The sequence below is a fragment of the Mustela nigripes genome, chromosome 6 (genome assembly GCF_022355385.1).
Source record: "Mustela nigripes isolate SB6536 chromosome 6, MUSNIG.SB6536, whole genome shotgun sequence".
Lineage (NCBI taxonomy): Eukaryota > Metazoa > Chordata > Mammalia > Carnivora > Mustelidae > Mustela > Mustela nigripes.
The window spans coordinates 16,077,323-16,098,754 of record NC_081562.1 but is presented as its reverse complement, the minus strand read 5'-3'; the positions used below and the strand labels follow the sequence as shown (position 1 = coordinate 16,098,754).

The following is a 21,432-nucleotide window of genomic DNA, read 5'->3' as shown; positions in this document are numbered from 1 at the left end:
TTCCAAAGCTCAACCCCCTCTCCTACCACCACTGAGTTCTATAAGTGCTAGAAACTCAATCTTTCTTTCCAAAACAGCCCTTAAGTAATGAGACATGAGCTCCAGTGTGACTCACCCTTATGGATGCTGCAACATCCCTAACCTGTGGTTCCAAAGTTAGGCAAAAAAGGAAATGCTGAAATTCTACTAGACAGACACTCTGTTCTTGGATATTCCCGGTTTGCTTTTATAAACACTGGGGGCTTGAAAGATTTGCACAAACATCCGATAACATTTGCAATTTTGCTGCTTAAAGCAAAGTGTTGGAGATTCGTTGGTTGGAGAGAAGAGATTTTTAGAAAACAGCCATATAGATGTTACTTCAAAATTCTCTTTCACAGGTTCTATTTTAGAATGAAGCGAAAAGATTTCCAGGGCAAGATATGGCCAGTTGCAGAGGCTGGAAGCAAGCTTCTCCTGAGATAAGCCAGCACTGACAGGCTTGCCTGGCTTCACACTCCTTTTGACCTTGTTCGTCCTCTGAGTTCTCCCCTTCTAGGTTGACACCCCATGTTTTTGGCACCTAAGTATTTTCCATTCTTAGAATATTGGACTCACTTTCCTTATTTTATGCTCCCTTCTTTTTTTGGAGGGATAATAGCAAGTAAGCAGTCAATTCTTTCTGGGGTTTGATAGGGCAGGGGGAAAAAGTGGTAGTTTCACAGAAGAACTGAATGCTATTTCTGAGCTCTGTGGCTTTGCGCAGATTTTTACTTCTGTAAAAGGTTGTGTTTTATGTATTATAGTCTTGTATTTCTGCTCCTTGCTGTGGGCAGCCAAGCCTCTGTTTTAATTTCATATTACTTTGGCTGGTAACGATGAGTCTGGAAGATAAAACAGCACTCCGAGACAATTCTCCCTTCCATTATGGCTCAAACTGCCCCTAAAATATTGGTTAAAATATTTAAAGTAAAATAAAAGGAGGAAGAAAAAAAGCAATGTCCCAATGCCCTAGTCCCAGCTGATACTAGCATCATTCCATGGGTGCGGTCATCCAGATGTTAGTTCCTCCAGATGTGCAAACTTATCCACCCCCAGGCAGACCCACCTGAGCTCTATATGGGAATGTGATGTATGTGAGGTCAGGTTGCTCACCTCCAAGTCACATGTTTAAATAAAAGATGCTTCAGCCACTGGGTGTTCTAAGCCCAGCTCCCCATCCCTATCAGGTCTGCAGATCACTCAGGCTTTGGGCTCCCAGAGGAAGGAGAAGAGACCATTTGTCCGAGGAAATGTCTGTAATACATGTTAAGTGGCCCGTGAGAGAGCCCTCTCATTTATTGGCTGAAACATGAAACGGAAAACATGTGCAGCTAGCACAGGGCCCCCAAAGACTCTTGCTTCTTCCCAGGAAATGGAGTGATGAAGGATGGAGCAAACACGTGAATTCAGGCAGCCCACATGCCTGGGTGTTTCACAATGCAAAAAGCATCTGTTGGGTGGAAATCCTGGGCATTGGGATTGGAATTTATAGAGACAGATTGACTTCTAGTCTCTAGCTGGGACTCTGTTCCTGCTGCTATGGGAATAGATTTTCCATGAAGCAAGTAGGAAACATTCCTCATTCAATTATGTGTTTATTGATGTATTTGATGCTCATTTGTTGAATGCCAATGTCTATGTTAGGGGCGGGGGAACTAAGATGAATAAAGCATGGACCCTACTTTCAAGGAACTCACTCACTAATGGGAAGAGAAAGATGGATAAGGGAATATTTATAAACTGAAAAGTCAGTGTGACTAAAGAAATGTACATCAGGATTCGGAAGGAAGCTGACAGTGTCGCCATCTGTAAACCATAATTTTTGCTGGTTTGGTCCATCAAAGATCTGTTTTGCCTTCTTTCTGATAACATTAAAAATAAATTTGTATTTGGGTATTCATCTCACTCACATCCACCAGCTGTACCCTCAGCCCAGGAGTGGACCCTGAATGGCTATGGGCAACCTCCCCGTCCCGTGTCTCTCTGGCCAGAATCTGGCTCAGGGCATATAATCCAACTTAAGTGGATGTGATTCAAAAGGGAGTAATGGGAGCTTCTGAGAGAAAGGTCCAGCTGCTTTTTTAAGAGAACTTCTGTGGAAGTCAGCCTTCTCTCTGCTAGATGGCTATGGTTTCTGGGACCTCATTGTTCATAGGGACTAAAGCCTTGTAAGACCCCATAAAAGGTAGAGTAGATATGACAAGTAATGAAGTTTAATGCTGGGGCTGCAAACATTGTCTAAATCCTATCCTACCACCTATCAGCTTCTCAGTTCAATACACTGATAAGTCCCTTCATTATCTTAACCACTATGGGTCAAGTCCTGCCTGGAAAGATCCAGAGTGTTTTAAAAAAGAAGTAGGAATTTATATTAATAACAATAACTAAAATTGTTGAGCACTTACCCACATGGCAGGTACTCTGCTAAATATTTTATAAGTATGATTTTATCTAACACTCACAGTGATCATAGGAGATAGATTATTTTTACTCCTGTTTTACAGATTGTAAATCAAGGCTTAGAAAGGTTAAATGACTCACCCAAGGGCAAAAAGAACAAGTACTGAAGATTGTGATTATTGGTAAGACGTCAGATCAAATGAGGACTGACACATGTCCATTGGATTGAATAATGTGAAGTGCACTGAAGGCCTTAGGAAAGGCATTTTGGGCAAATTCTAAGAGAAAAAGTCAGGATGAGGTGGATAAAATTATGAATAAGAGCTAATGAAATGGAGATATTGGTGTGGACAACGTTTTGAACATCAACAACAAATTAGTACCATCACAAATACCATGTCTACCTGAAAGTGTACATGAAAACCGTGTTTCCATCTGAAACTTTTGTATTCCTGGCTAAGACATATAAAGTCCGGGTCACAGACGGCAAATATATGACATGAGTACCATTACATCTCCCATCCAAGCCCCTGGCAGGCATCACTAATTTATTAGAGCATTCCTTCCCACTGAGTTCAGATGTAGCCTCTGAGTCTTTGTCAGTGATGTTTCAGTTGCCACAACCAATTAACTGATTGGCATGTAAGCTAAAATCTACCTGACATCTACAGTCAGTCTAACCAGAAAATAAGCTGGGATCCCTCCTCCTGTTGCGTGTTTTTAAGAGATACCTAGTCACTGTGCTCTTGCTCTTTTTCCCTGTCTCTAAATGAGAACCAGTCTTTTAATCCAATGATAGTCAAAAACTCTCACCAAACAAGTAGGCAAAGAGCACTAGAGGGACAGGCATGGCCCTTGCCTCTTGGAAGCCATATAAACCACAAGGAAAGCAGGTAGGGCCGACATGCGACATGAGAGGGTAAGGCGGTAAATGTAGCAATACAGAACCAATTAGAAAAAAAAAAAAAAAGATGAAAAGCACAGATAAGAGAATACATGAGAATGAGAGAGAAAACCTAGTAAGAAGGCCAAACACATGTTTAATTGAAGTCCCACAAGGGGAAAAAGAATAGAATAAGACAGACGCAATATTTGGAGAACTTAGGGCTGAGAACTTTCCAAAATGATAAAATACCAATGTACAGATTTAAGAAGCACAAACAAACTCAATGTATGATTTTTAAAAAGAAATCTAGAGACATCATAATAAAAGGTCAGAAATACAATTGGGGGGGGGGGGGGAGATTACCTCCAAGGAATCAACAGTTAGACAAGCAGCCAACTCCTTGATAGCGACGATGAAAACCAGAGCAGAGCGAGTGATGATAACCTCGAAGGAACTGGATAAGTTCAACTGGAACTGAAAGAAAATCATGGTCAGCCAAGAATTCTCAACATTGGGAAATCATCCATCCATAAAGCCATTTCACACCTAAACTAAGAGTTTGGACCAACAGACTTGCACTACCAAAATACTCTGATGTGTATTATTCGGACAGGAGAATGATCCCATCAGGAAAGTTAAAGATGCAGGAAAACTAAAGAGTCACAAAAGTAATAAAAATGTGAGTAAATCTAAGTGAATATTTACTAAGGGATTATTGACTAAGGGAGTATAAAGGAAAAATAGTAACATCTCATGAGGTTTAACATATATTTTTAGAGATGATTAAAATACAGAACAGTAGCATATAGGTTGAAAAGAAGTAAATGGAGTTTAAAGATCAAAGTTCTTTGCATTTTTCAGAAGAAAGGTACCATTTAGATTAACAAGTTTTTAGTCATTAAGAGCACAACTTGCATAAAAACAAATGTCATTGAAAAGACAAAGTTTATTTGTGAAGTTATTAGTTATGGTTGACTCTGAAATGGGATTATATGCATGGGCATGGTTGGTTGTGTTTTGTTTTTGCTTTTTTTTAAATTTTATTTATTTATTTGAGAGAGAGAGCATGAGAGAGGGGAGGATCAGAGGGAGCAGCAGACTCTCTGCTAAGTAGAGAGACTGATGCAGAACTCGATCTTAGAACTCCAGGATCATGACTTGAGCCAAAGGCAGATGCTTAACCAACTTAGCCACACAGGCACCCTTTGTTTTTGCTTCTTTATAATGTTTTGCGGTTTCCAACTTTCTACAATGAGCGTATAATCCTTTACCAGTAGAAACCAATAAAATATTGAAAATCAAAGTATCATCTACAGTGGAAGAAAATAACCCAATTCTGCCACCTGCTAAAACCATAGTAAAAGACTTCCCCATGCTAGAAGGCATGTTAGACTCAAAGTCTGTGGTTTGTTCTCTCTTCTGTCAATCAAATTTCATTCTGAGGAGTAAGAACAGTGGCCTATGTGATTGACAGAATCAGATCATTTCAACTCCTGTTCGAAAATGAAACCTGTACTCTCACATTGTTTCACATTCTTTCCCAACTTGGTGCAGCCACCGGGACTAGAAGCTTCAATTCTCTAAAAGCAAAAAGTGTTCCATTGGAGGATGGAGGGCTCAGGAAGGTGGAGTGGAAACCATCTGTCACCAGAATTAGGGATCCCATTCCTACAGTGGGGACTGGAAGTGAGCCCTGCTGAAGGGCAGATGTGGGGCCAAGATGGCTATGTGGAGTGCTTGTGTTCAGCTCCAGTGTTTTAAACATGGCAGCAACTTATACATCATCCTGATGTTACAGACTTGTTCCTTCAGTCCTCTCCACCAGAAATCAGCCATCCTGTCTTATGCCACCACATAAGCTGTATTGAGCAAGATGTTGTCACCAAACCAGGAACTTTGGACAAGATTACTCTTAGGAGCAAATACCAGTGTCCTCCTTGCAATGAAGACTGGGATAAAGATTTGTGGGACAGATGCACCTCGTATGATATCTGGGGCACAGCCAGCTAGTGTGACAATAGCCCTGCCAGCAACATAGTTATGGAACATGAGAGAACTTTGGCTTCAGGCATATGCATTCCCAAGTCTCTGCCTTATGTTCTGCCATGGAAAAATAGTGGAAATGCGCCCTGTGTATCAATCTTGTGGGATGCCTAGCCCTAGAAGGCTTTTCCTTCTTCCTGCTACCAGTAGGTTCTTCATTTTTCTCCCAATCTAATTAAAAATAAACTAACTTTGAAAAAGAAGGAAGAGGGAGAGAAGCAGTGTCCCAGCCTGGAGATTTGCAGTTTGCTTCTGCCTCTCTGGTATCCACCTGGAAAAATGTGTAGCACTACACATTCTCCCCACGTCATTAACCCCAGATATCTTGAGTTTGAATCCCTGGCCCCACAGCCAAAAGCTCTGTGTTATCTTGGGGAAATTCACATAGGCCAGTGCCTTAGTTTCTGACTATGTAAGGGAATAGGAAGTAGGGCAGTGCTGAAAGTGATAATTCCCCTGAAGAATGTTGGGGAACTCCCTAACACTTTGCATAACTCTCAGATACTCAGTGTGAGCTGGGGTCAAACTCCACCAAAGGTCAGTCAAATGGACATTTGCCCAGTGACCTGGTGGTGGAAGAGGTAGAGAGCAGAATGGTGGCCTAAACTTTCCAACTTTCCACAAAGATGGATGGGAACAGATGTGGCTCTGGCTCCTAGAAAAGGAACCCCAGCTAATGTACTCACATCCTGAGGATTTGCCCAGCTTGTTCAGCAGAGGCCATTGGAACTTGGGTGTGATGTTAAGAGCCAAATCTAAATACCTTGAGCCTTCTCCAATTCTACAGTACTGGGAAAACATCTTGCGTTTGCTGACCATGGGATGGCCTTCTACCCAAGAGGGACAGGCTCTGCTGTTCCCAGCTTCTTTCCATGTGGATGTGGGCGTGACATGTGCTCCTATAACAGCTCAGGAACCACAGATTCTGCTGTACTCTGACATTTTTAGTCAGAAGGGACCATCAAGGTCATCCAGTGATGCTTGACTTCCTTTCCATCACCCTCAGCAAATGGCCTGGAGCCTTCTGTTTTAACACCTCCAGTAACAGGAAGCTCACTCCCTAAATTGGCAACCTAATTGCATATTTGGGGGGATTTGGGGGTTTTATTTTTCATGTCTCATGAGAGTCTTTCCTTGTAATGAACAGAAACTAACCTTCTTATAGTTCTTTTCTTTCTGGTCTTAGATAGAATGACCATATTATTTATTGTCCAAACCCAGATTTATGTTTGAGACTAAATAGGGATGTTATTAATAATTATACCAGGACAAAGAAAGTAAATTGGAACTCTCTTGGCAAAACAAGACTTAAGACTGCCCCTGTCTTAGGTTTACCCTAGGGATAACTAGAATAATTCAAGTTCCCCTTCCTTAAGAGTCACTCACATTTAAAAACATTTGAATTACCCCCTGATCTTTTCTCCTCTAGAATGAATATGGGAGGCCGACTTCTTTAGTAGAAAGATCAATTGGGCTAAGGATAAGAAACAGCTATGACTTTGGGGGGGTATATTGGAAAGGACTAATTGTCTTGCAAGATCCAATGTTATGTCCTGATATCCCAGAAAAGAAAGCAATTTATAACATTCTGAAGTGAAAAGTCTGTCAGAAGGACATGAGATCAGCCACATGAATTGTGAAACATAAATTGTGGTTTTATTTGTTCTGCAGAAGTATTAAAAAATTGCAAATTTGTCATGAGGCACTTTAGCGTGGCAGTGGTGGGTGCCAAATTTTGTCTGCAGCTTGGGACTGAGCTGGCTTCATCCGAATCTGGTGGGAAATGTATTAAAAATCAGATTCCAGGGCCCCATCTCAGAATTTCCAGAGGGACCTGGAGCCTTTGCATTCAGAAAAGCTCTGGAAGCAATTCTAACGGTGAACCAAGTTTGAGACCCGCCAGCAAAATGGTCAAGAACACCAACTTTGGTTCCATACATTCATTCACGACACAAACATTTATTAAAAACCTACTATGTGTCAGACACATTCTAGGCACAAGAAAAAAAAAAAACAGCAGTAGACCACAAAAAAACAAACAAACAAACAACAACAACAACAAACCCAAGGCATAAAAGTCAAACAAATTTGTGGTCAAGGGCTAGTCTGATATTACTATGTGACTCGACTCTTCAATGCCTCAGTTCCCACCACTCTGAAACAAGGATAATATCTGCCTCATAGGGTTGTGATGTTTAAATAAGGTGAGATGTGTAAAGTGCTTACCCCAGTGTCTGGTCCACAGCAAGCACTCCATAAATGTTAATTATGAAGACCATACCATGTTGAGGGTAATGATGATGCCAAGGACAATGAGGATAAAGCCAAAAAAAGAAAAAAAGAAAGCTTATTAATATCATCCCATGGTGACATGGAGAGACTAACTGGCATCACATCAGAGTTCTCAGTGGATGATGTAGCCTCTTCTTTTATTTTGACTTTGGATGGCATTTCTTTATATTACTTGGTCTCACGTATAAAATGAAGGACCTATATATGATGACAAATAAAGATTCAGTTCACCCACATTCATGTTTTATAAACCCCAATTCACTCAAACATGCCTCCAAAACCAGTGTCTGGGGATTTGACTACAGTCTGACTTCCTTCTGGACCATTCTAGCAGTTGATGTTCACCTTGTCATGAGGCCCCAGGGTTAAATGTATCACTTCAGGTGTGATCTGAACTAAAAAAGGTACAACGAGATAAAAAATGGGGCCAAAGTATCATTTCCATTATTCCAGTCCTTGTATATAGCAAAGCTTCAGATTGGGTTCATGTATCCAATGATTGAGATAAGCAGTGGCTCGGGAAGAAGACAGAGCAATAGAGGGAGTATGCAGAATCAGACCACCAGGGAGTGAGGCAAAGCCATAGAGGCAGAGGAGGCTGAGAAGCTGCCTATTTTTGCAGGCAACAGCTTTCACTCCTCCAAGGAGGTCAGCAGAGATTGTAATGAGAACATCTTGGCCAAGGCCATGATTCACTGTCCAAAACTGGGCTGGGCCCCTCACACTGGGAGAATTTCACAGTTTTTCACATTATTCCCAAACCCCACTCCTCTTTTTAAGGGTGTCATTCAGGGTTTATTACAGAAAGGGTCCAAAGGCCTCCATTCATATATCCTAGGGGGCCCGAGGCTTGGGAAGAGTAGCTGTAGTGATGAGGGCAGCCAGGAGTGGGGAGAAAGGACTGTTCTGGGAGAGATTAGCAGGAAAGCTCCTACGAGGGAAAGCTCAGCTCTTTCTGTTCACACAGCCTTGGTCCGGACGGAGCCCTGAAGAGAAGCAAACACTGAAATGCAATGGAAGAATCAGAAGTTGGAACGAAGTGCTGCTGCCAAGAAGCCGCTGGCTGGCTGCAGTACCGCCACATACAGCTGCACAGTCCGGGCACTGCATAATTCCAGAGAATGGCATTCACACAGATCAGGAATGGGTAGACATTTTCTGCCCAAATTATAAATAATTTGGCCTGGTGAGCCATTTAACCTCTGTCACAACTACTCCGCTTTGCTGTTATAGCTAAGGTGGTTTGATAAAATACAGGACACCATGCCTTTTTATGTAATGGGAAAGCAACCACAGTCAGTATGTAAATGATCTGTCATGACTGTGCTCCAGTGAGACTTTATAAGAGTAGGCAGGGAGGCAGCTTTGATGATGATGCAAACAGCAGCCCCTGGGGTTTTGTAATGCAGACGTCCTTGCCCACAGCAGTACCAACAAGGTAGCCCCATTTTCAAATAGCATGACGGACATTGGGGAGGGTATGTGCTTTGGTGAGTGCTGTGAAGTGTGTAAACCTGGCGATTCACAGACCTGTACCCCTGGGGATAAAAATATATGTTTATAAAAAATAAAAAATTAATGAAAAAAATAATAAAACTTTTGTAGTTAACACCATCAAAAAAAAAAAAAAAAAAAAAAAAAAGAATGACAAATAGCATGACGAAGGAGAGCAGCAGCTTTCAAACACATCTGACCACAGCCCCTAGAGTAAAGACATACATTTCAGGCCACAATCAAGCTTCACAAAGCCATACTTAGCCTCACTTAGGATGATATACTCTGGGATAGTCTATACTCTATTACTTCCTTGCAGCAACCAATACAACTAATTTTGCAGTCTTCTAATGGGCCTCAGTTCCTGGATTGCTGGACTTGGAGCCAGGAGATCTGTGTTTCAGGCTTAGATCTAACTCTTACCAGCAGTTATCTTTAGAATCACCTTACTTGAGACTTTGTACCTGAAAATGGGTATCATAATTATTTCAGAGTGACTTTATAGGAGAAACATGAAGCAATTCAGTTCCTCAGGATGGGGGACTGACCACTGGTGGTTCCTGGGATGGCTTTAGGTAGTGCACAGGTGTACATTGTAGGCACTACTCTATTCTTTATGAAAACACACAAAGATCAAATGCATAATGTTACCAGTGATACAGAGCTTCCTTTCAAAATACATTTATTCAAAATAAATTATTTATTTGTATCATTTATATTTAAATAAATTTCTTTAGATTAGGTTAGAGAAAAATATTAAGCAAAGAAGCGTACCAGTTATATGTGAATGTGGTAGAATCTGTGCAGATGGGGAGTACGTGAAGTCTGGGAGGTATGGAGATGATGTATGAGCAAGTACAATCTAAAAGATGGCAGATGAGACATAGTGACCCCTTAGATATCTGAGCTGAGTGTCTGAGTCACTGCTGACTCCCTGGAACTGGACTGGCTTACAAATGGTGCTTGATAAGTGCTTATGATGGGTGTATGATGAACGGATGGTGGATGGATGGATGGTGCATAGGGAAATGGGTGAAATAATCAAACCCTAACTTGTTGGTGTCCTTTTGAGGTCTTGGGGTCCTAGTTACAAAGGATGAAGCATAGTGTCAAACGTGTCAGTGACTTTAGAGCCTGGGGGCGGGAAAGGGAAGCAGACATTCCTTCTCTGAGGTGTCATCTGGATGCCCAAACCCTCCACACTGCCACAGTTAGCAACTGAGCCATGGAAACACTAGGCTAAGACAGGAAACACTAGGCTGAGGCCAGCTGTTTTGCCCAATCAAAATGTCATCCCTGGACCTAGGCACTGGCAGCAAATAACTAGTAAAGCAAACATGAATGGAAATATCTAGAGCTATAAATGTTTGGAAATACTGACTTGTGTAAGTCTGAACTTCTAGCATTTGCTGATGAGAAAGGCACCTTTCAGGTGCATCCCACAGGTGCAGAGGGCACCAGTGACCAACAGCAGCCTTGTGTCTAAACGATAAGGAAGCACAAGTACACTGGGCTGCCCCACACAGGTAGGAGCTCCCACCACAGGCCAAAAGCTAATGAGGGCATTTCTGTTGGCCTTTGGCAGAGGGGGGTGATACCTTACACGTCCAAGGACATCCCTTATAATTCAAACTCTCTCTATTTCTCTTGTGGCAAAATACTTTAAAAGACATCACAGGCTCAACTTATTTTTGCAATCCTGAGACAGACCTTTCTGCTTCTGCCTGCCAACTTCATGCTGAAAGATTTAAAGTGATGCTGCTTCCATCTCTCCCTCATTTCTGTGCAAGGAAAGAACCAAAGGGAGTGCATACGGAGTGCGGTCTTCCTTGAGAGAGTAACAGTGTGGAAACAGAGCTAAGATCCAGCCTCTGGGCACAAGCCCTAGATCCCTCCTTGCTAGCATATTCCTCTACCTCTCTGTGCATCTGTTTCCACCTCTGTAAAGTGGGACTAACGTCCACAGGGCTGTTGTGAGAATTAAATGAGTTAACAAAGGTAGAGCATTTAGAAACATTCCTGGAACATAGTATGCACTCATCAATGTTACTTATGCTATGTTCTCATTCTGTATCAGAAAGGTTCACTTTGAGAATATCCTTAATTCCTGAAAAATTAGGAATTATTCCAAGTTTTGAGAGTGTATCACTAAACATCAAAGGTTACGTGAATTACCAAGGTCTAGCAAACAGATTCAGGACACAAATTAGACTTGATACCAAACTCCTTGTCTTCTCTCCTGCCATCCCACGTTACTGTGCTAATCTAATTCAGCCATTAGAAGTCATTTCCGGGGGCGCCTGGATGGCTCAGTGGGTTAAAGCCTCTGCCTTCGGCTCAGGTCATGATCCTAGGATCCTGGGATTGAGCCCTGCATTGGGCTCTCTGCTCAGCAGGGAGCCTGCTTCCTCCTCCCTCTGCCTACTTATGATCTCTGTCTGTCAAATAAATAAATAAAATCTTTTAAGAAAAGTTATTTCCTTAAAGTGTTAATGCCCCTTGGTTTATATTTTCAACTTTTTCAATCTAACAATAGACTAAACTCTTTCCTTTTTTCCTATTAATTGTTTTTTGTCCAGTGGAGAATGTGTGTGAGCAAGTGTGTGTGTTTGTGTGTGTGTGTGTGCTGGGTTGAAAAGAGTGGCCAAATCTGACACAAATTATCTTGAAGGTGAACCTGCTTTCATCTTTCTTCTGTGAGACTCAGTGTTGAGGGTGTGTGGAAGAGACATCATCCACAGTGGCTCCTGCTGGCAGGGACCCCTAGTCCCCTGGGAAGACTATCCAGAAGGCTGGGGCTGCTAAGGGTGGTTGGGGAAATGGGAGCCTGTTTTTGGTTCCAACTCTTTCCAGGATTTATTATGAGCATAAAACATCTTACCCTCTGAGGGACTACAGCCATAGAGAAGGAACAGGCAGAAATGAAGGAGAAAAAGAAAAGAACTTTAAGGGAGGTTTTCCCCACAGTCTGTGATTTCCCCTGAAGAAGGAAACGGGGAGCACAGCATGAACAAGGGGAGGTGAGTGGAGCCTAGAGCAAAGTAGAAGAGAGCAGCCCCAAAGAAAGGGAGAAAGAAATGCTGGGAGATTTCAAGGGCCATTTATGAAGGAAGAAGAAAGGAAGGGAGGGAGGAAGGAATGCTGCCTCAGTTTTCAGACCCTCCATGACCCATGATCATTCTTAGACAAGCAGCTTCCAGTGTGAAACATCAGCTGTGGTCCCCAGGGTTCCTCCGAGAGCAGATGGCTTGTTCATGCAGTTCTGCATGGGTTTTTTCAGCCACCAAAGAAACCCACATCGAGCAGAGACTGTAGACGGTGAGCTGGGAACTCCCGGAGGCTCTTAGGATTCCTCAATGCTAGAATAAAACAGCATCCCTGCTCCCGCGAAACTACTGTGCCATGGGGAAGACAAACAATACACACAAAGCCAGGCATGCTGATCAATAAGGAAGGAACAGAGTACGAGCAGAGAGAGTAACAAGAGTAACAAGGCACCCCTTTGGGGGTAGGGTTTGGAGAAGGCCTTATGGGGAGCAGGATGGAGAGCGTTGTGGGAGGGAGGGAACTGTGCATGTGGAGGGGCAGAAAGAAAGGAGGTGTCGGGACAGTCAGCCTGAAGTGCCCCAGTGAGGGAGAGCAAAGCAAGGCAGGATCATTCAAGAGACAGGAGGGCCTGGCAGGATTTGAATTGTATTCTGAGGGTCTGTGGAAGTCAATTTGGGCCTCTGTCTTTGTATCTGAGAGAACTTTCTTCCCAGCAATGTATAAGCTGTATATGTTTTTTTTTTTTTTTTTTTTATGTTCAGTTAGCCACTGTAACGTATGTAATTAGTCCTTGATGCGGTGTTCAGTGATTCAGTAGTTAAGTATAACATTAGCTTAAGGTAATATCTTTGCAATGCCTACACTTGGGGGATGGCTGGGGATCAAGGGTCAACCTAAGCACAAACATTTTTCTCTTAAGACAGGCTCACTGCCTTGGCTGACATCAAAGCCACTGGGGAGCTTTGTAAACATTCGGATGGACGCCAGGTCTCCACGCCAGGCCTCCCACACCAGAGTCCCTAGGGGTGGGGTGGGGGTGTCAAGGCCCAGATGATCTTGCTGCCTGGTCAGGGCGGAACACCCCTGCCTTATAAAGTTCCAACTTACACCCTCAGCCTCGGAAAACTCTGGTCACACCAAAGACCACATCAAAGATGGTGCCCTATGAATGGTTTTCCCTCTGTTGATAATGACTCAACCAAAGCATTTCTCCCCTGCCCCATTTACCTGCCTCAGGGTTCTTGGGAAAGTAAACCTGTCCATTTGTCAATATTTACTCTGTCTGCTGCCCTCAACAGAAGAAGGGAAAACTGTTTTCCCTGTCGAACGAGTGTTTATACAAAGGATTTGTAAGCTTTCTCAGAGCTATGGAAAATCAATCACCCTCAGTTAACCTGTGCCCTTAATGAGGTGATAGGTTTTCTCACAATCTTACCCATCAGGGGTGACAGTACATGGTTTGTCAACCGATGAGAATTCAGGTTAAAAAGGATTTTGCCCAGAACGCAGATGCTAGAAGTGTGGCCCAGTCTGACAGGGTGAAGCCTGCCCTGCTAATTCTGGGGGACAGTGCTGGTGGGGCTCCATGTGGGACCCAGTCAGGAAGGACTGGCAAATGTAAGGATTCTTATAAGAAGCCAGTATCCTTTGATACTCAGATAGCTCACCAGCCCATTACATTTGCTCCAGTCAATGGTATGCCCCGTGTTACCCCCATTCGATCTGGCTTCAGCAGCCTCAGGCACAACCACGTGGTTTTGGACATCCTGGCCACCTGGGACAGACACACTGAAATGCCATTTGCTGGGCTCTGAAGGAAAAACAAACCTGATCACTGCCTTTATCACTCAGGAGAGCCCTGGGGTTTCATGGGTCAGTTGGGGACAAAAAGGCACATCTGAGAAAGAGTTTCATGGGCCACATACTCTTCACCAAAGGTGCAGCCCAGACATGACACTCTGTTCCCACTCTGTGCCCAGTACTGAGCCGGACATGGAGAAGTAGACCAAGGCTCTAAAACATCAGACAACTCATAGTCATGACCTTTGGAGGGGCTCAAATTCCTCACAAGATGAAAAAAAGAATCTGAGTGAAGCCAGATCTCAGTGGGAAAATGGGCAGAGGTGGGGGGAAGGGAACACAGATGTCTTTTAAGGCATACCTGACCACATGCCCATAAAAGCACTACAAATTTTAGCTCATTGAACTCTCCCAACTCAACACCCTGAGTTAAGTCCTATTATCTCTCAAATAGGGACAATACTAGAACTCACCCCAAGGATTGGACTTCCATGGAATCTCAATAAAACAGTTCCTGGAATGTCGAGTAGACCTAGCATGTAATATGTGCTCAATAAGTGTGACTTATCATCACCATCATCATCATCAACATCACTTTTACTATCCCCATTTTACAGATGAGCAAACTTAGGCTTAGAGAGATTAGGGGATGAGCCTGAGGACATGGGCAGTGAACAACTGCCAGCAGCAAAAGCTAAGCCTGCCTAGCTCTAGAGACTGAAGTTTCCTCTTCCAGTCTATAAAAGTTCTGCTCTGTATGTACAAATGGCGTGGTGTGAAGACCTTTCTTCCTTTCTGTAGAGTCTGTGGGCCTGTGTGGGAGCTGTTCTTGGCACTTTGGCTGGGCAGTACTGCCATCCTGACACTGTTCCAGTCTGTCTCCCAAAGGATTCCCAAGCTGTCCTGATCTCTGGAAACAGGTGGCCCTGCTCTGGGCATTAGCATGTCCTGGTCCCTGTTCTCCCAGACCCACTTGGGCTGTCTGTAGTGGGAGACTCTTCATGTCCTTCCCCAGAGGTCCTTTGCTTGGAGATGCAAGGGAGCAGGGATCCCTCCACTCATGAAACTTGGGCTATCTTCCTTCCTAAGCTTATTGAGCTGGCCCCTGGCTGGCCCCCCAGAGAGGCATAGTGACCCTTCCTCTGAGAAGTCTCTTTGTGAGGGGACTTGCTTCAGTTGCTTACCACTCAGTTCCCTGATAATGTGAAGCTGTGTGTTAGTTCTCGTGTTGCTGCTGTTAACAAAGTTGCCACAAACTCAGTGGCTTCCAACCACACACATCGTTCATGACTGCCCTGAAGGCCAGAAGTTCCACAGGCACCTTACAGGGCAGGGCTGATTCCACTAGAGACTGCAGGGGAGAATCGATTTCTGGCCTCTGCCTGCTTCTAGAGGCTGCCTGCATTCCTTGGCTCATGGCCACATCACTGCAGTCTACCTCCATCGCCACCTCCCCTCTGACTGACCCTCCTGCCTCCCTCTTCTAAGGATACCGATGGTTACATTAGACCCATACTGATAATCTAAAATAATCTCTTTACCTCAAGATCCTTAACTTTATCACATCTGCAAAGTTCCTTTTACCATGCAAGGTAACATCCACAGGTTCTGAGTATTAGAATGTGGACATTGTTGATGGCTGTGATTCAGTCCACAACATCCGGGCTCCTGGGTTTTCCTCACTTACTCCTTCCGCAAGCTGGTACCTCACTGCACACCAGCCAGGCCAAGGCATGGCTTCCATGGCTTGGTAACAGCTGGACCTCTTTCCTTGAGTGCCCCATGTTCATTAGCTTCTTGGGCATATGAATTATGATGCATTTGGCTCCCTCCCCAGTGCCCAGCACATAACAATTGCCAACGTTTATTATATGCCAGGCTCCATCCTGAGCACCATTAAAATATGATCAATGCTAATGCTGTCAACAACTCTATGACTAGGCACTATTATCTCACCACAGCTGGGAAAGTTGAGGTTACTTACCTTAGCAAGTCACACAGCTAATGAGTAAGGGCCATGATGGACAGGCTGACTCCTGAGTTCCCCTCATAACCACTGTCCCACTTGGCCTCCCAAATAGCTGGCATCAACAAGCACCCACTGAAAGGTAGAGGAGGCAGACAGGGGCACCTAGAGCTGCACATTCAGGAGACTAAAGTCTTCAGTGTCATGTGTGAGTGGTCCTTTCATTAAAAAGAGCTGGAAGGAAGGGACCACAGGTTCTATGTTTGACTCTACCAGGGACATACTCCGTGCACTTAGGGGAGGCTGGAGCCTCAGAGGCTGCCATGACTAGGTCAGACATATTTTCCTGAAGGCTGTTCCCCAACTCCTGGGTTCCTCATGAGAAAACACACCTGTCTGTTTTTTGCTGACTATCATATCTCAAGTTTAAGACAGTCCCTGCCCAGAGTAGGTATTTGATTGATACATTTTTTAATCATAAATGATTTAAAGGTAAACTAGATACCCATTTTGTCTAAATCACAAATGGTCAGATGTTAAAAGACAGTATTCAGCAAAAGCCAAGGGTCAGGGCAGACTATGACCACCATAATGGAATTTTGAAGTGTCTTAGTCTGTTCCCCCAGCAAGCAGAACCTGAGGCGAGGAACCATATGAAGTATGCCATTGCACTGGGACCACCTCTGGGCATAGGGGTGAAGGGAAGGACAATGAGGCAGGAAAGGAGGGGCATTAATATTCTGTTGCTGTGTTACAATTTATCCTAAACTCAGTGGCTTAAAATAATGAACACTATTGTCTCACACAGTTTCTGTGAGTTGGGAGTCCAGGAGTAGCTTTGCCTCGTAGCTCTAGCACAAGATCTCTCAGACTGTCTGCACACCGTCAGCTGGGCCTCCAAGATTTCCAGGCTCACCAACAGGTCTGCTGTCAGGAGACCTCAGTCCTGGCCACAGGGGTGTCTCTGTGGGGCTGTCATGGCAGCCCCATGTGTCATGGCAGCCAGCTTCCCCCAGAGTCTGTGATCTGAAAGAGAATGGGAAAATGTATTAGCCAGCTCCAGCTGTCATAACAACAGGCCACAGAACTGGGTGGCTTCGAAAATTCATTCCTTGTAGTTCTAGAGGCTGGAAGTCCGAGATGAAGGTGTCTGTGGGGTTGGTTTCTCCTAAGGCCTCTCTTTTCATCTTGTAGATGGACACCTTCTAGCTGTATCTTTACATGGTTTCCTCTGTACACATATCCCTGGGGTCTCTTCCTCCTCTTACAAGGGCACCAGTCCTATTGAATCAGAGCCCACCCTCATGGCCTCATTTTTCACTTAATTTTTTCCTCAAAGACCTTATCTCCAAATCCAGCCATATTCTGAGATACCTGGGGACCAAGGCTTTAACATGTGAATTCGTGGGGGGAGGGCGGACACAATTCCACCAGTAACAGAGAATCCAAGAAGGAGGTCATGTTTATTTTTCTTTATAACTTTGAGAGTGACATTCCATGACTTCTGCTGAATTCTGTTTTCTAGAAGCAGATATTGAGTCCAATCCACATTCAAATAGAGGAAAATGAAACTCTGTTGAGGGGAGGAATGCTAGAGAATTTGTTGACCTATCCTTAAAACTAAACAGAGTGAGAGCCAAGGGAAGGATTCAATATTGAATAAGCACAAGTTAGCTGTAATTGGCTATTGGCTGCTGTGGGACCATCCCCTGAAGACATACATATTGAGTCTCAGGACAATCTGTGGCAAGAGAAAAGGAGAATTGACTCACCAACTTCCATTGCCAGTTTGTTAGTGTAGCTTTATTTGCCCTGGGCTCCAGTGTTCTTAAGTAAGGCATCCAGAGGGGTGACTTGGTGTCGACAAGAACCCCAGGCTGGAGGTGAGAAGCTCATGCATGGGACTGAGGCTGGGCACCAACGGGCTGCACCTACAGGAAGTAGGTCAGGACCTACTGACCAGTAGGTCAACAACAACCTTGCAGAACTGATAATCATAGCACTGAGGCAAGATAGGTGAGGCCAGAAGGACCTGAAGTGGAACTCAGCAGTCTGTAAAATGAATCTAAAGTTCAATCAACAACTGACTTACTATTACATCTTATTACTAAAACTATTTGCCATTGAATTTTAAATATTTGGTATGACAATGTGGCCCGGTAAATTCTCAGTGCTATACTCTCCACTATCACCACAGTGACTACTTGAGACATTTCCAACAGTGGTAGTGGAGAAACACGGCTCCTTCTGGCTGGTGGTGGCAGTGGAGAGGCTGCTGACACCGATGTGGGTGTCACACTTGGGACCTGTCCTTCTCTTCTGCTAGAGACTAACCAAAGCAAAGCCTCTGCTGGCTCGAAGCTACAGTGGATTTCCTTAAAATCGCTTTTGTTAACAGTTTGACTGCCAGAAAGAAAATGTAGTTTGAGTATCACGCTATTCTCCCACATGATCTTTTCTTTCTATTTTGTATATTCTTCATGTCTGGGTTGAAGAGGATTTATCACCGATGTTGCTTCACATGTTTTGGAGATATTTCTCCACTGAGGAGGCAAAATCAGCATTATCATATTTTTTTTTAACTCATCCTCACAAGAAGTGAAGCATTCTAAATAAAACTTTTTCTCAGAAGATCCATGGCCTAAATGGAAAATAAATCTCAAAAAAAAATAAGAATTCTGATTCTTAAAGACCACTTAAGTTGTGTGACGAATACTAGTATACCAAGTAATGCTATAAATATCTGCATTCTAACCTAATCTGTTATCTTGATTATTCTATCATGTGTGAGTATTCAAACTTTATAAACATTAGTTGGCTCACAAAGGCTATTAACTTATTTTTAAACTAACCAACTGACCATTCCCTTTAAAATATCTAGATTAGCATCATGCGGTCTCTTTACTACTTGAAAGGTCTGATAACTGTTTCATATTTAAAATTAATAGCTTTTATTGCCATCATTAATTATGACCATATTTTGCAATAATAAGTACTGAGTTGCTCTAGAAAATTGATGGAATTTCAATGTAGGAAGCACATAAGAATCTTCACTTCAGGATATACTCAGCTTGTGGTCCTCTATTTGAAAATACATATTCAGGAATGAACAATTATTCCAAGGGACATGCTTGTTCATGTGACTGACTATTCCACTGGGGAGACATGCTGTAACCTGCGGGGTCACAAAAGAATGGATCACACAGACAAGACTGGATGCCAGAGACCATGCTAAAGCAGGCACTCAGCGACTGGTGATTTTCTAAGGGCAGAGACAAACCTATGGAGGCTGGAGCAGAGGGTGGCTGGCTGAAGGAATAGTAGTCCGTGTGAACCAGTATTGAAATGATCACTTTGCCCATCCATGCAAAGCAAACTGTGAGCTGGATGAGGACCAACTTTGGGTCTCTTTCACTTTGGTATCTCTGCTCCCCTAGCACAGAGCCTACCTGTCATACAGTTAGTTGACAGAGTCAAACTGTACCTACCAGAGGCTTCAAGAGTTTGGCTGCATTCTCTGGGCAGCACCAGCTTTATTCTCTCCTGGAACCACATTCTTGGGGTTAGGACTCTGCTTCCAGGCCAGGGCTCTCTGCCTTCTGCTGGGAGATGCTGACCATGCCGTGGCCCACGTTTGGTCATCAGAATCAGAGTATCTTTGCCATGAAATCAGAAAGGAATGTAGTATCTAGAGATAGAGCCAATGGGGATATGCATAATCAAGAGACAGAGAGAGAAAAGGGAAGTGGGAGAGAGAAAGAGAGAATAAAGTTCTGGCTCATGTCATTATGGAGGCGGAGGAATCCCAAGATCTGCAGTCAACAAGCTGGAGACCCAGAAGACCTGTAGGTGTACTTCCAGGTCAAGTCCAAAAGCCTGAGAGGCAGAGAGCTGATGGTGTAAATTCCAACCTGAGACCAGGGACAGGAGAAGACTGATGTCCCAGCTTAAAGACAGGCAGCAGGAATGAATTCTCAGACTTTTTGTGCTATTCAAGCCTTCAACAGACTGGATGAGGCACTCACACTGGGCGGGCAATCTGCTTGACTCAGTCTACCTGTTCAAATGTTAATCTCATCCAGAAGCACCCTCAGAGACACTCGGAATAATAGCTAACAAAATACCTGAGTATCCCGTGGTTCAGTCACATTGACTCATAAAATTAACCATCCTAAGAATCAAGCTGCCTGTTGTAGTTGCTCCTAGGAAGGTTGGAAATCCTATAAAATCCTAGCAGTATGGGGAAAGCATGCATTTTGGCAGCCAGTCAAGAGTGAATCTGAACCACACTCTACCACTTAGGAGATGTGTGACCAAAACCAAATTATTTAACCTCTCTAGCCTGTTTTCTCATCTATAAAATGGAGGCAACCCCATCCATCCTGCAGGGCTAATTTGAGGAGTCATTGAAATATTATATATCGGGGTACCTGGGTGGCTCAGTTGTTAAGTGCCTGCCTTTGGCTCAGCTCATGATCCCAAGGTCCTGGGATCGAGCCCCACGTTGGGCTCCCTGCTTAGCAGGAGGCCTGCTTCTCCCTCTCCCACCCCCCATCCCCGCTTGTGTTCCCTCTCTGTCTGTCAAATAAATAAATAAATAAATAAAATCTTTTAAAAAAAAAAAAAGAAATACTATATATTGACTGCCTAGCTCAGCCTTCAGCACATAAAGAGATTCTCCGGAAATGCCAATTTCCTTTTCCCTTTTACCAAGAACATCTCAGCACTGGCCTCCTTTTCAACCTTTTTGTCCAAGCCTGGTTCATCTTTCCTTTTGCCTCCAAATTCCACATGACCTTTAAGGTCCTCATGCCCCAAACCTGTCCAGGTGCTCTAGTACCACTTTTGTGAATCCCTAAAGCCTTCTATCAGGAACATGCAGTTCAGTGCACCCCTGCGTCTCAGTGTCATTTTTATTTGCTCTTCAATCACGAGTTCTATGAAGGAAGCAGCTCTATCTGAGAGGAATTCTCTCCTTCTCACTGATCCCCCTAAAACACACCCATAACACAGGACTGGGCACACAGAAGTCTCTTAGTGAAGACCAAACTGAATCCAGATATAAAACAGATTAGAAGATAATGATTTCTTTTATAAAAGAGAAGTCCTGCATCCTTACTCCCAATGCTCTCAAGGAATCCACCCATCTCGTGGGGCCTGAGCACTGGGGTGAGGGCCCAAGTGAGTCATACATTACCCGGCCAACCCGTGTGGACTGTCCAAAGGCCACAGAGTAGCCAGCTGGAATCTGGGTGTCTCACAGGCATCATGAGAGTGTACTGGAAAATTATGGAGACAAATATTCCAGACTTAAATCCCTGCTGCCATTTTCTATATAATTTTAGCAAATGAATGAAACCATGTCGCTCATTTATGACAAGGGTAATAATGCTCACACTGTAGGGTTGCGTGGGGATTTAATAAAATAACATGGAAGTATATTAGGAGCAGCATAGCATAGTATAGCTGGGGCTCAAAGTTC

General features: G+C 43.7%; 1 long non-coding RNA gene across 6 annotated transcripts in view; it reads right to left on the bottom strand.

Moving 5' to 3' along the window:
* Window positions 1-21,432, bottom strand: part of LOC132020485 (uncharacterized) — a 150,605-nt gene that overhangs the window by 1,540 nt on the left and 127,633 nt on the right. For 3 of the 6 annotated variants that reach the window (XR_009404985.1, XR_009404989.1, XR_009404991.1), the window contains 4 exons: window positions 19,439-19,638; window positions 16,757-16,976; window positions 7,577-7,601; window positions 3,671-3,781 (listed from right to left, as the gene is read on the bottom strand). This is a non-coding gene — a long non-coding RNA (uncharacterized LOC132020485). Of the gene's footprint in view, window positions 1-1,134; window positions 1,276-3,670; window positions 3,782-7,576; window positions 7,602-16,756; window positions 16,977-19,438; window positions 19,639-21,432 lie in introns of all 6 variants that reach the window. The other 3 variants (XR_009404987.1, XR_009404986.1, XR_009404988.1) reach the window with 2 other exon arrangements.